The sequence below is a fragment of the Arachis ipaensis genome, chromosome B5 (genome assembly GCF_059453495.1).
Source record: "Arachis ipaensis isolate K30076 ecotype BB chromosome B5, ASM5945349v1, whole genome shotgun sequence".
Taxonomy (NCBI): domain Eukaryota; kingdom Viridiplantae; phylum Streptophyta; class Magnoliopsida; order Fabales; family Fabaceae; genus Arachis; species Arachis ipaensis.
This window is the reverse complement of record NC_142440.1, coordinates 26610897-26625354: the sequence shown is the minus strand read 5'-3', so window position 1 is coordinate 26625354 and position 14458 is coordinate 26610897. Positions and strand designations below refer to the sequence as shown.

Below are 14458 nucleotides of genomic sequence, written 5' to 3'. Positions count from 1 at the left end.
AGGCTGAGGTAAATCTATCTCCACAGGTTTGCATTAAACTTGGCTAGTGCCTTCACAGGACATTGTAGAATATGCTCATTATCTCTAGTACCTTGGTCACAATCATCTTTAAGTTGCTCAATTGGTTGGTCATATATAGCAATGCCTGTTTTCATTTTCTTGTTCTTAGCAGCAGCAGCTACTATAATAGCATCAACCACCATCTTCTTCTTGTAATCTCTCATTCTGTGTCTCTTTCTTTACAGAAGCTACATGTAAATCTCCCTAATTGTTTCTTTAGATGAATCTTATCTCTAATATTACTGTCAAGTTTGGGATCAGGTTTTGTCTTCTTAGACTCTGATACGCACCAAATCTCTATTCCTAAATTAGTGTGTTTATATTTAGTAGTTGTTAGCTGATAGCATCAATTAGCATAATTAGAGCAAGAATTTATTCCTCTATTTTTGATCTGTATCTTTATTTTCCTATTTTGCAGATATACAGTTAGTTTTAGAAGGATTGGTTTTTAGTTTAGGTTGCAGGTCTTGATGTTTATATGTTGAGAACACATTCTATCAATGACAGACTTTAACACATACATTATCATTTTAGCATGGTATCAGAGCTACCCAAACTCTGATATTCAAATCAAGGGCAGATCTCCACTGTGAGGATGGAAGCAAAAGAAGAGGATGAAAATGCTGTAAAGATAATTGTAGAAAAGACTGAAGGCGATGGAAGCAAGAAAACTCCATCACCTTATGAGCTGAGTGCGAGTGACAACCCTGAAAATATCATCACACATGTACAGCTGAGAGGTGAAAACTATGACGAATGGGCTAGAGCGGTGAAGATATCTCTATGGGCTCAAAGAAAGTGGGGGTTTATAGATGGAACCCACAAGGAGCCAGCAAGTGATGCTCCAAAATTGGAAGATTGGTGGACTGTTCAGTCCATGATTGTGTCCTGGATCCTGAATACCATTGAGCCAAGTTTGCGCTCAACTGTTGCATATGTGGAAAACGCGAAGGACTTGTGAAAAAAAAATACAAGAACGCTTCTGTATAACAAACGGTCCGAGGATACAACAGCTGAAGGCAGAATTGACGGGATGTAAACAACAGGGAATGTCCATGGTAAATTACTATAGAAAATTGAAAGCTTTGTGGGATGAGCTGGCAAATTTTGAGCAAATTCTAAGATGTGTGTGTGGAGGATGCAAGTGCAATCTTGCATTACAAATTGACAAGTGTAGAGAAGAAGAAAAGGTTCATCGGTTTCTAATGGGGCTGGACGATGTGGGTTACGGGACAGTTCGGTCCAACATTCTAGCAACAGATCTCCTGCCTCCACTGAACCGAGTTTATGCTATGATGGTGCAAGAAGAGAGAATGAAGACAATCACTAGATCGAAGGAGGAAAGAGGTATGGTAGTAGGCCTCGCTGTCCAGACAAGATACAAACTAAGGGAAAGAGGTGAAGCAAAGGACAAAACAATTGTGTGCTCTCATTGTGGGAGGTCTGGCCATGATACAAAAGGGTGCTTTCAACTTGTTGGATACCCTGAATGGTGGGGTGACTGACCGCGAAATGAGGGCCGAACCACTGGAAGAACCCAACAAATATCGGGTGGAAACCGAGGAAAAGAAGGACAATTTCGTGCAAATGTGGTTCATGTCGGAATCGAAAGCGGGATCAAATCAAGCGCAGAAAAACAGAAACTTGAGGTGACAGGAATCAGCGAAGAGCAATGGAACATGTTAATGGCGGCATTAAATTCACAAAAATCAAATGATCATGGAAAAATGACTGGTAAGAAATTTTGGGAATTGTGGATTGTGGATAGTGGTGCTTCTAATCATATGACAGGAACCTTGAGAAACTTGTGTGACTTATGGGACATACAGGGATGCCCAGTTGGGTTGCCAGATGGAGAAAAAGTGCTTGCTAACAAGGAAGGAACAGCAATTCTCGATAGAGGACTAAGGCTTAAAAATGTTTTATACGTGCCACAATTGAGATGCAATTTAATATCAGTATCACAATTAACTGATGAAGAAGAATGTGTGGCGTTGTTCACTAACAAATTGTGTCTATTGCAGGACCTCACTTTGAAGATTCCGATTGGAGCGGGTGAACGGAATGATGGACTTTATTTCTATCGTGGTGTAAGTGACGTAAAAGTATTTCAAGCTGGTGGAGATTCTCAACTGTAATTGTGGCACAAGCGCCTTGGACATCCATCTTATAACATTGTTCAGATGATTCCAAATTTGGGCAGCTGTAGTAGAAGAGAGTGTTTGAATAAAACTTGTGAAGTGTGTGAAAAATCCAAACAAAGTAGAGAAAAATTTTCTTTGAGTAATTGGCATGCTTCTGATAATTTTGAATTAATACATTGTGATTTGTGGGGACCTTATAGAACTCCTTCATCTAGTGGTGCTTCATATTTCTTAACAATCGTTGATGACTGTTCTCGTGCTGTATGGATTTACTTGTTGTGTGAAAAGAAAGAAGTGTCACAAACTTTGATAGATTTCTTTACACTTGTGAAAAGGCAGTATGGGAAACGCATTAAGAAAGTACGCAGTTGTTGAGTTAAGAAATTAACCAAATTAATTAGTGATGACAAACATTATTTTTGGGCAAAATAAATAATTGGTGTTGATTAATTATAATTACTTATTACTAATTGTTTATTATTGCAGGCCAGAATTCAATAGCCCAAATGGAATGAAAATCAATTAGCAAGGATGGTGGGCTGAAAGCAAAATTGAGAGCCCAAGGAAAAGCAAAAAGCCAAAAAAATCAAAACGGGCTGAACTTGAGAAGAACCCGATCCAAGCTCGAATTGAATTTCAATTCCCTCTCACTTGCTTTCACTAAATCAACGTTCCTTTTCTTCTCTGTCTCAGTCAAATCAGAAAATAAAAAAAGTGAGAAAGAGAGAAAGAGCTTCTTCTCTAAGCTAGTCACCAAAGAAGCAAGAGAGAGAATGATTAAGCTTGAAACACAGAAGTCTAATAAGAAAATCCAAACCAAATCAAGCTTAGGTTAAAGGTAACTCATTTCCTCTTGCATGCATCAGATCTTCTTCTCTTCTTCCCAACTCTCTGCTCTATCCGAAATGGGATACAAAGGAAAGAATGTTTTTGTTCTTCTCTGCTGTGTATCCACGGTCTTAAACATGACTTGGGGACCAAGTTGGTTTTCAAGGGCTAAGATCAAGTTGACCATGGAAAGATTTCTATGGTTGCTGTTATATGGCTTTCGGTCAAGATGACGAAGTCAGAAGGAGAGTTTCTACTCTGGGGATTAAGGAGAAAAAGTGTATCTGTGGGTTGGTGAAGCTCAAGGCTCAAGGTGTTGACCTTGGAAGAAGAACCAAGTAACATGCAAGGAGATAAAAGAAGACTTTCTGCTCATTCAGAAGCAAGGAGAGAAAACCAGTGAATAGAGGTTTTGTTCTGAGAGAGCTCTTTGAAGAAGTTCAACTAACTGGACAGAGTAACCTAATCAAAGGTGCATTCCGCGAGTATGAAGAACTGAATCAGAGACTTGCCAATCTGATTTTTCGCATAGCACAGAGGCTGTTGATGAAATCAATCTCCTTCATGTTTTACTGATTGTAATGCACTTTTCTAAGTTTATCTTTCTGTAATTTCTTGTGAGAAAAGACAGTGTAAGAAAGCTTAAGTAAAAGCCATGAGTGGAAAAAGGCTGAGAGAAACACTTGAGAGAAAAGTCTAGAGTTATTTTCCGATTTCTTTAGGTTGGTTAAGTGTCTTGTATCTTGTACCTGTAAGGTATCCCTTTCTTAGTTGGGTTAGCACTAAGAGTGAATAGTTAGGTATTAGCATAACCAATGTCAAGTTAGGTTAGAACTTGAGTGTGAAAGGATTGGGTCAATCCTGTGAAAGGTGTATGTAATACTGTTAACTATAGTGAAAATTCTTCCACTGTTGTGGAGGAGACTGGACGTAGGTTGCATAGCACAAGGCAACCGAACCAGGATACATGCTGGTGTTAGCTTTTCTCTTCTCTGCTGTGTTCTATTTTCTGATATTCATGAAACAAAAATAAATTGTCTCATAAATTTCCGCTGCTTAGTTTAAACAGAATCAGAATTGTAATTTTGTTTAAAAGGGTCATAACAGCAACAAAAAGGAAGGCATAGATTCAACCCCCCTTCTCTAAGCCTACCACAACCTTCAATTGGTATCAAGAGTTAAGATCTCAAGAATCAAGCTTAACCGCTTGGAGCAAAGATCCAATGGCAAACAACTTGGGCACAACCACAGTTGCCTACACCCTCACTGAAGGCCAGTCAAACAACCGGTCACCTTTCTTCAACGGGAAGAACTACTCCTACTGGAAAGAAAGGATAAGGATTTTCATCCAATCCATTGACTACAACTTATGGAAGATTATTGTGAGCGGTCCCAAGATCCCAACAAAAACAAGTGCTGATGGAGTGGTGACTCCAAAAGAAGAAGCTGAATGGAATGAAGATGATAAGAAGAAGATAGAGCTGAATGCTAAAGCAATCAACCTCCTTCATTGTGCTATCAGCTTTGAAGAGTACCAGAAGGTGTCTAGATGCAAGACAGCCAAAGAAATCTGTGAAAAACTCCAGGTTACACACGAAGGCACTAAACAAGTCAAAGAAACGAGGATAGATATGCTGCAAAAAGAGTACGAGATGTTTAGCATGAAGGATGGAGAAAGCATTGATGAAGCGTTTGAGAGATTCTCAATCATAATCAACAACCTTGATGCTATGGGTACAAACTATGCAGAATAAATCTTGGTGAGAAAACTCCTTAGAAGCCTCACAAAAGAATGGGAAAACACTGCCACTGTCCTAACCGAGAGTAACAACATAAGTCCCATAACCTATAATGAGCTGAGAGGAAAACTCCTTGCCTATGAAGCCACACACACAAAGACAGACTCAAAGAAAAAGGGAATAGCTCTCAAGTCACAAATAGAACCGAAAGAAAGTGAGTCTAGTGATGGTATTTCAGATGACGAGCTTTTGTTTTTTGCTAGGAGATTTAGAAGGATGATGAAGAACAAGGGCAAATACAAGGGTTCAAGTTCAAAGGAGCACAAGATTGACTTGAGCAAAGTGACGTGCCACCACTGCAAGGAGGCTAGACACTTCAAGCTAAACTGTCCAAAGCTCAAAAAGGAAGACAGAGGAAAGAAAGAAAGGAAGAGAGTACTCATGGCAGCTTGGGAGGATCTTGAGAACGACTCAAATGAAGAAGAAGAATCTGAAGGAGATGACAAAGACTGTTTCATGGCTGGAAACAACAATCTTGATGAGGTAAATTATTATGATTTGACCATTGAGGACTTACATGCTATTATTGATGATCTCACTTTAAACACCTCAAAACTGCTTGACAAGTACAATGAATGCAGATCTGAAAGAGATGTGTTAAGAGTTGAAAATGATTTTTTAAAAGAAAAAGTGAAGGAAACTGAATGTGCTTTGGACATCATTGAAGAAAACAGATTTCTAAAATCTGAAGTTGAAAAATTAAAAGGAAAGCACATTGTGGATCCTTCTCATGAGTTAATTGCTGAAAATGAAAGATTAAATGATATGATTAAAAGGCTGAATGGTGACTTAGCAAAATTTGCTCAAGGTTCTAGTAACTTGGACAAATTACTTGCAAGTCAAAGACCACTGTTTGAAAAATCTGGTTTAGGCTACATAGCCAAGGAAGATGCAGTTTCCAACACTTCCTCTATAAAATTTGTGGCTTCTTCATCAAATACCAAATCCATACCAAATAGATCGGGTATTGGATATATTTCAACTTTTGAAGAAAAATTTGATGAAGTATACACAAGTGAAACTGAGCCTTCACCAAGAACTGATCTGAGTTCAAACCGGCCAGGTTTGGGTTACATTTCGAAAAATGAGGCTGTTTTCAAGAAACCACCATTTTACAACAAAACCTCATATTCGAAAGGTAAAAATGTTCAAAGAAATTCTGGTGAAAATGCTTTTGCAGATAGGAATAACTTTAATAAAAATCAGTTTGTCAAAAGAAATGCATCTCCTCCAAAAACTAGAAAATTTCAACACTTTAATCATTTCAAGCAATATAACTCACCTCAATTTCAGCGACACACATCAGAAAATCATTGTGTCAATTGCAAGAAATTTGGTCACTCATATGCACAATGTTTCATTGAAAAGAGAGTTGTAGGAAACAAAGTTTACAATATTGTTGGTGATTTCAATGCACTTGGGCAACCAAGATGGATTAACTTCAAAGGATCCAAATTAATTTGGATACCTAAGGCTACTTGAAACTCTTCATGCAGATTTGCCTAGCATCCAAGAACAAAAAGGACATGTGGTACTGGATAGTGGATGTTCAAGGCACATGACTGGAAGGTCAACTTACTTCATCAAACTAAATAAGTATGATGGAGGTTTTGCGATTTTTGGAGATGATGGTAAAGGTAAAATCATTGTTGTTGGAAAAGTAGGTAATGAGCAATCTACCTTCATTGATGATGTACTTTTGGTATGTGGTTTGAAGCACAATCTTTTGAGCATAAGTCAGCTGTGTGATTTAGGATATTTAGTTATTTTCAAAAGGCTTGAATACTGTGTTGTTAATGAAAAGACAAATGAAGTGATGTTTGTTGCCAAGCGTTTTAATAATATGTATGGACTTACTCTTGATGAACTAAAAGATCAAAATGTAGCTTGTCTTCACTCTAAAGAATCTGAAAAGTGGTTATGGCACAAGAGATTGGGCCATGCAAGTATGTTTCAAATAAACAAACTTGTAAAGAAAGAATTAGTAAGAGGTCTTCCTTTGATAAAGTTTGACAAAGACATCACTTGTGATGCTTGCCAAATGGAAAAACAAACAAAAAGTTCTTTTAAACCAAAGGAAGACATCTCTACTAAAAGACCACTTGAGTTGCTACACATTAATTTATTTGGTCCAACAAGAACTCAAAGCCTAGGTGGTAAACATTATGGTTTAGTAATTGTGGATGACTATACTAGGTTTGGTTGGGTTTTTTTTCTTGCACACAAAAATGAAGCCTTTTCGGCCTTTGAACCTTTTTGCAAGAAAATTCAAAATGAAAAGGATTTAAAAATCTCTTCTATAAGAAGTGATCATGGAACTGAATTTGAAAATAATTTATTTGAATCCTTTTGTGAGAAATTTGGAATATCTCACAACTTCTCTTGTCCAAGAACACCACAACAAAATGGTGTTGTGGAAAGAAGAAATAGAAGCATACAAGAAATGACAAGAGCTATGCTTTCTGAGAGCAATGTTCCAAAATTCCTTTGGGCTGAAGCGGTTAACACGGCTTGCCACATTTTGAATAGAACAATCATAAGGAAATTTTTGAAGAAAACCCCTTATGAACTTTGGAAAGGCTACCCACTAAACTTAGATTACTTACACATCTTTGGATGTAAATGTTTTGTTTTGAATAACAAAGAGAATTTGGGTAAGTTTGATCCAAAGGCGTATGAGTGTTTGTTTGTAGGATATTCCACAACTAGTAAAGCCTATAGGGTGTATCATCAAGATGCTAGGATTATTGAAGAGTCCATACATGTTACATTTTGTGATACTAACTTGGTGCAAAGCATTTTGGAAGATTGTGATGCAGGAAATCAAGCTCAAAAGGAAGTTGAAACTGTGCAAAATCAAGAAAATAGAAATTCTGTTCAAGCTGAACCAGAAACTGCTGTTGCTGAAAAATTAAGAGACAATTCCATTTTGTCTCACGAATCTGAAGGAAACCCTGAAGACAACAGCACCCAGATTCCCTTGGTATCTGAATCTGCCTCCAAATCCACTAGACCTCGTGAATGGAGATTCTTGAAGAATTATCTTGAGGAATTTGTCATTGGGGATATTTCTCATAGAGTGCAAACACGGTCTTCCACTAGAAAGGCAAATGAAGGATCAAACATTGCCCTTCTTTCACAAATAGAGCCTCAAAATGTCAAGGAAGCCCTTAGTGACCCTTCTTGGATTAAAGTTATGGAGGATGAGCTTCTTAAGTTTGAAAAAAGCCAAGTGTGGACTTTGGTTCCAAGGCCAAGTGGAAAGAAAGTGACCGGCACCAAGTGGATATTTCGAAACAAGTTGGGAGAAGATGGTAGCATTGTAAGAAACAAGGCAAGGCTAGTGGCACAAGGATATGACTAAGAAGAAGGAATAGACTTTGATGAATCCTTTGCCCCTGTTGCCCGAATGGAAGCCATAAGACTTCACTTAGCTTATGCTGCATTTTGTGATTTTAAATTATATCAAATGGATGTGAAATGTGCATTTTTGAATGGTGTGATAGATAGAGAAGTGTATGTGGAGCAGCCTCCTGGTTTTGAAAATAAAGAGCATTCTAATCATGTTTTCAAATTATCTAAAGCTTTCTATGGTTTAAGACAAGCTCCTAGAGCTTGGTATGAGAGACTTAGCTCTTTTTTTTTTTTGAAAAATGGTTTTCAAAGAGGTACCACTGACACAACTCTATTTATCAAGAATTCTAATGATTCTTTTATTCTAGTCTAAATATATGTTGATGACATTATTTTTGGATCAGCTAATGAATCCCTTTGTTCTGAATTTGGAAAGCTCATGACAAGTAAATTTGACATGAGTATGATGGGTGAACTTAATTTTTTTCTTAGGCTACAAATTAAACAAACTGAAAATGGTATTTTCATTCATCAAGAGAAGTATGCCAAGGAATTAGTTAAGAAATTTGGTATGAAAAATGCCAAACCCATGGGTACTCCCATGCATCCTAATTCAAAATTAGATAAGGGAGAAACTGAGAAAGATGTTAATGAGACTATGTATAGAGGAATGATTGGTTCTCTTATGTACTTAACTTCCTCTAGACTCGATATTGTGTAAAGTGTTGGATTGTGTTCTAGGTTCCAATCCAAACCAAAAGAGTCACATCTTTCTGCAGTTAAGAGGATCATTAGATATGTTCATGGCACATCCAATTTTGGTCTTTGGTATCCTAAGATTGATGATTTTTCTGCAGTTGGTTATTGCGATGTAGATTTTGCTGGTGATAGAGTTGATAGAAGGAGTACTTCAGGCCTATGTTGCTTCCTTGGAAAGTCATTGAATGTTTGGTCAAGTAAAAAGTAACCAACAGTGGCCTTATCCACTGCTGAGGCTGAGTATATTGCTGCTTCTTCTTGTTGTTCTCAGCTTTTATGGTTAAAAACACAGCTTGCCGATTACAAATTACATGCTGAAAATATTCCCTTGATGTGTGATAATATAAGTGTCATTAATATTTCTAAAAATCCAGTTTTGCACTCTAGGACTAAGCATATTGAAGTGAAATTTCACTCAATAAGAGAACATGTCCAAAAGGGGGATATTAGTATTCAATTTGTTAAATCAGAGGAGCAATTAGCAGATATTTTCACAAAACCATTAGCTGAGGATAGATTCTGCATGCTTAGGACTTGTCTAGAAATTTTGAGTTATGATTCTTTATTTGAAATATGCTGATGTATTTACTGGAGATTTTTGTCTCATAAATAGGTATGAGACAATTCTGGGCAGGTGATGAACGTTTCCTTCAAATCAGCGTGTTCTGGGCTTGTTTCAAGTGAAAGTTAATCTGGGCCAACCTCAAGTCAGATCTGGGTAGCCCTATGTGTTTCCTTTGTTCAAACCACCTATGGGCCCAACATGAATGTTACAATTTTGTTTGTTATTTTTTATGGCTTGTGTGTTCAAGTTTTCATAAAGGATTTTCATTTAATGTTTTGTGGCCCAAAAAGGTTTTCAAGTGGATTTAATTTTTTTTGGTCCAAAAAGGGTTTCAGCTTAATTTTGTTGTCTTTCAAAATTTAAAATTGTTTTCCTGTTTTATTTTTAATCAAATAAAATCTTTCTTGTATGAGGTCATGTCTTTTCAAGTCTTTTCAATAGATGATGCAGTTGCATGGTTTGAAAAACTTTCTTTTGGGTACGGTTACCAACACTCTCTCTCTTCCCTCCATAACTCTTCGGTTTCTTCCCACTCACTTTACTGCTTATCTTCCCTCAAAAGACTGAAACCAACCAAATGAGGAAGAAAACCATTGCTAAAAGGTCTCCTCATGAAAAAGTGTACAAGCTTCCCACAAAGCCTTCCACTCGCTCCCAAGACCGGACCTTTACTCCATCTCCTTCTCCTCCTACCTCTCCTCCTTGCACTACTCCCATGGCACAAACCAAGACCACGCCAAGGTACCCTGCCCTGCCAAGCCGACACCACTACCGAAGGTCACACCATCCAAGCCAGGCTCCTCAAAACCTGGTTCTGTGAAGCCTAGCTCCTCCAAGGGCAAACGTCCGGTGGCTGAGGAACCTATTCCCAAACCAACACAACCCAAATCCAGATCGGTTCCTGTGCACTCTCAACGAGGTAACACTCGAGTCCCTCTAAAAAATGTTAAAGAACCAGACATTGGACCTTTTGATCACAAAGCTCACTTTTTGACCTCTCACTCGAACTATAACCCCTATAGATTCAAATCTGCCATGAATAATGACTTTTATGATGAGGTTATCAAGTATCGTACCCTATGTCCATCTTTTCTCGCTGATCTGCCATCTTTGAAAAAAAAAAGGTTTTCCATTTGTTGATAACTTAATTTTTCTGGACTGGAATCATCTTTTTGACATCAAAAAGCCTGTTTATCCCTTAGTCAAAGAATTTTATGCAAACATGACTTATCATGAAGGCACTGCTCATTCATATGTAAAGGGCCGAGACATAGTTTTAAATAATGAAACTATCAGTGATGCATTGAAGTATACTGATGTTGGGCCTTGTGCTTACACTTCGGTTAAGTGGGATGAAGGAGTTGGAATTTCTTATCATGGTACATTGGCTTACATTTGTGAACATGTTTCTTTAATTGATGGTATTACACCCAATCACAAAGCCCTAGGATATGAGCGTGCTCAGTTGCACCGAATGATCAACCACATTATGTTGCCTCAAAGCGGCTCATATCAAAGGGTTTCCTACACTGATACTCTTGTTTTATATGCCCTTCTCACCAAAACTGAAATTTCATTTGCATACTTGATGGTTAGATATATGTTTGACTCTGTTAGGAGTGAAAAGGACAAAGCACTTCCTTATGGCATGTTTCTAACTTGCATATTTGAGTATTTTGGTGTTGACTTGACCAATGAGGAATATCAAAATAGACATTCATACCTAAAAGGGGGTGGTTCAGTGAAACAACAAAAAGGACCCACTAGATCTGAAAGGGTTGTCCTAGATGATGAAGATGATGACTTTGTCTCTGAGGATTCTCCTGCTCTTTCAACTGAGGGTACATCCATCTCTACTGGAAAGAAATCTGCCTTGTTGAATGTGGTCAAAGATGTTGTTCAGGAGTTCGTTTCTCAATCAAATCACTTGATTGCTATGAGCAAAGAGCAAAGGAAGCTGGCTAGCAAGCATGATAATTTCCTAAATAAATCAAGGGATAGAGTGGCTGTATTCATGTCCTTCATCGATAACCTTCAAGAGGATGAAGACCCTACCACTGATGTTGAAGAGGAAGCCAATTCGGAAGGGAATGGTTCTGATGCCTAGAAATTGTCTCATGAAAACTGCTGCTGCTCTCTTTTTGTCTCATGAACTCTATTTTTCTTTTGCTACTTTTGAACTGTTTTATTTTGGATGACTGTAATAACTCTAAATACTGCTGCACCTTTGGTAGTTTAGTTAGTACTTTGCACTGTGAACTAACTCTTTTCTGCAGGATACAAGACTTTGTTTTTGTTGATCATGCCTATTATCCGCCCTTGATGACAAAAGGGGGAGTAGGATAAATATAGGAATAGGAAATATGTCCTAGGATTTTTTGGCTTTGCTGCAGCTACGATGATTCTTTTGGGATTTTTGTCCAATTGCTGCATTAAAACTTGATTTTACATGCTGAATCCTTTTACTGCTGATATTAGCTTGATGTTGGGCTGATTATGTGATGTTGGTTATTTGATATCCCTTAGCCAAGATAAATGTATGTAGCTCTTTATTGTGCTCTCTTTAAGAACAATGAAAAATAGGAACAAAGAAGAAAGCATAAATCCAGGGGGAGCAACATAAAAGCAAATGACAAAAATCAAAGGGAATTTCCATACCTTACTCAAATTCATTTCCTTTTTTATTATTGCTTAAATCATGTTTGTCATCAAGGGGGAGATTGTTGAGTTAAGAAATTAACCAAATTAATTAGTGATGACAAACATTATTTTTGGGCAAAATAAATAATTGGTGTTGATTAATTATAATTACTTATTACTAATTGTTTATTATTGCAGGCTAGAATTCAATAGCCCAAATGGAATGAAAAGCAATTAGCAAGGATGGTGGGCTGAAAGCAAAATTGAGAGCCCAAGGAAAAGCAAAAAGCCAAAGAAATCAAAACGGGCTGAACTTGAGAAGAACCCGATCCAAGCCCGAATTGAATTTCAATTCCCTCTCACTTGCTTTCACTAAATCAACGTTCCTTTTCTTCTCTGTCTCAGTCAAATCAGAAAATCAGAAAAGTGAGAAAGAGAAAAAGAGTTTCTTCCCTAAGCTAGTCACCAAAGAAGCAAGAGAGAGAAGGATTAAGCTTGAAACACAGAAGTCTAATCAGAAAATCCAAACCAAATCAAGCTTAGGTTAAAGGTAACCCATTTCCTCTTGCATGCATCAGATCTTCTTCTCTTCTTCCCAACTCTCTGCTCTATCCGAAATGGGATACAAAAGAAAGATGGTTTCTGTTCTTCTCTGCTGTGTATCCACGGTCTTAAACATGACTTGGGGACCAAGTTGGTTTTCAAGGGCTAAGATCAAGTTGACCATGGGAAGATTTCTATGGTTGCTGTTATATGGCTTTCGGTCAAGATGAGGAAGTCAGAAGGAGAGTTTCTACTCTGGGGATTAAGGAGAAAAAGTGTATCTGTGGGTTGGTGACGCTCAAGGCTCAAGGTGTTGACCTTGGAAGAAGAACCAAGCAACATGCAAGGAGATAAAAGAAGACTTTCTGCTCATTCAGAAGCAAGGAGAGAAAACCAGTGAATAGAAGTTTTGTTCTGAGAGAGCTCTTTGAAGAAGTTCAACTAACTGGACAGTGTAACCTAATCAAAGGTGTATTCCGCTAGTATGAAGAACTGAATCAGAGACTTGCCAATCTGATTTTTCACATAGCACAGAGGCTGTTGATGAAATCAATCTCCTTCATGTTTTACTGATTGTAATGCACTTTTCTAAGTTTATCTTTCTGTAATTTTTTGTGAGAAAAGGCAGTGTGAGAAAGCTTAAGAAAAAGCCATGAGTGAAAAAAGGTTGAGAGAAACACTTGAGAGAAAAGTCTAGAGTTATTTTCTGATTTCTTTAGGTTGGTTAAGTGTCTTGTATCTTGTACCTGTAAGGTATCCCTTTCTTAGTTGGGTTAGCACTAAGAGTGAATAGTTAGGTATTAGCATAACCAATGTCAAGTTAGGTTAGAACTTGAGTGTGAAAGGATTGGGTCAATCCTGTGAAAGGTGTATGTAATACTGTTAACTATAGTGAAAATTCTTCCACTGTTGTGGAGGAGACTTGACGTAGGTTGCATAGCACAAGGCAACCGAACCAGGATACATGCTGGTGTTAGCTTTTCTCTTCTCTGCTGTGTTCTGTTTTCTGATATTCATGAGACAAAAATAAATTGTCTCATAAATTTCCTCTGCTTAGTTTAAATAGAATCAGAATTATAATTTTGTTTAAAAGGGTCATAACAACAACAAAAAGGAAGGCATAGATTCAACCCCCCTTCTCTAAGCCTACCACAACCTTCAGCAGTGACAATGGAGCTGAGTTTATGTGCTTGAAATCATATTTCTTGAAAAATAGGATCATGCATCAAACTTCATGTGTAGGGACACCACAACAAAATGGTAGGGTTGAAAGGAAGCACATGTATATCCTCAACGTAGCACGTGCACTTCGATTCCAAGGGAGCCTTCCCAGTAGTTTTTGGGGAGAATGCATTCTGACAGCCGGTTATTTGATTAATCTGACACCTTCATCTGTCCTCAATGGAAAGACTCTTTATAAAGTTGTGAATGGAAAATCCCCCTCCTATGCACACTTGAGGGTATTTGGGTCCCTGTGTTATGCACACAACCAAAATCGACAAGGAGATAAATTTGCTAGCAGGAGCTGTAAGTGTGTGTTTGTTGGTTATCCTCATGGCCAAAGGGGGTGGAAATTGTTTGATCTTGACAACGAAACATTCTTTATCTCACGTGATGTAAGGTTTGTTGAAGATGATTTCTCTTTTTCCATTAAAACCAGTGCTCCTATAACGGGTTCAGCTACTACCATTGAGAATGAAGTTCTTGCTAGACTTGGTGCACTCAATGAGGAAGAATTAGGGCCTAATTGCCAAATTGGTCAAATT

At 37.8% G+C, this 14458-nt stretch overlaps 1 pseudogene; it reads left to right on the top strand.

The window, feature by feature from the left end:
• The first annotated feature begins 4255 nt into the window (after positions 1-4255).
• Positions 4256-10649, top strand: LOC148563669 (uncharacterized; annotated as a pseudogene).
• Positions 10650-14458: the final 3809 nt, after the last annotated feature.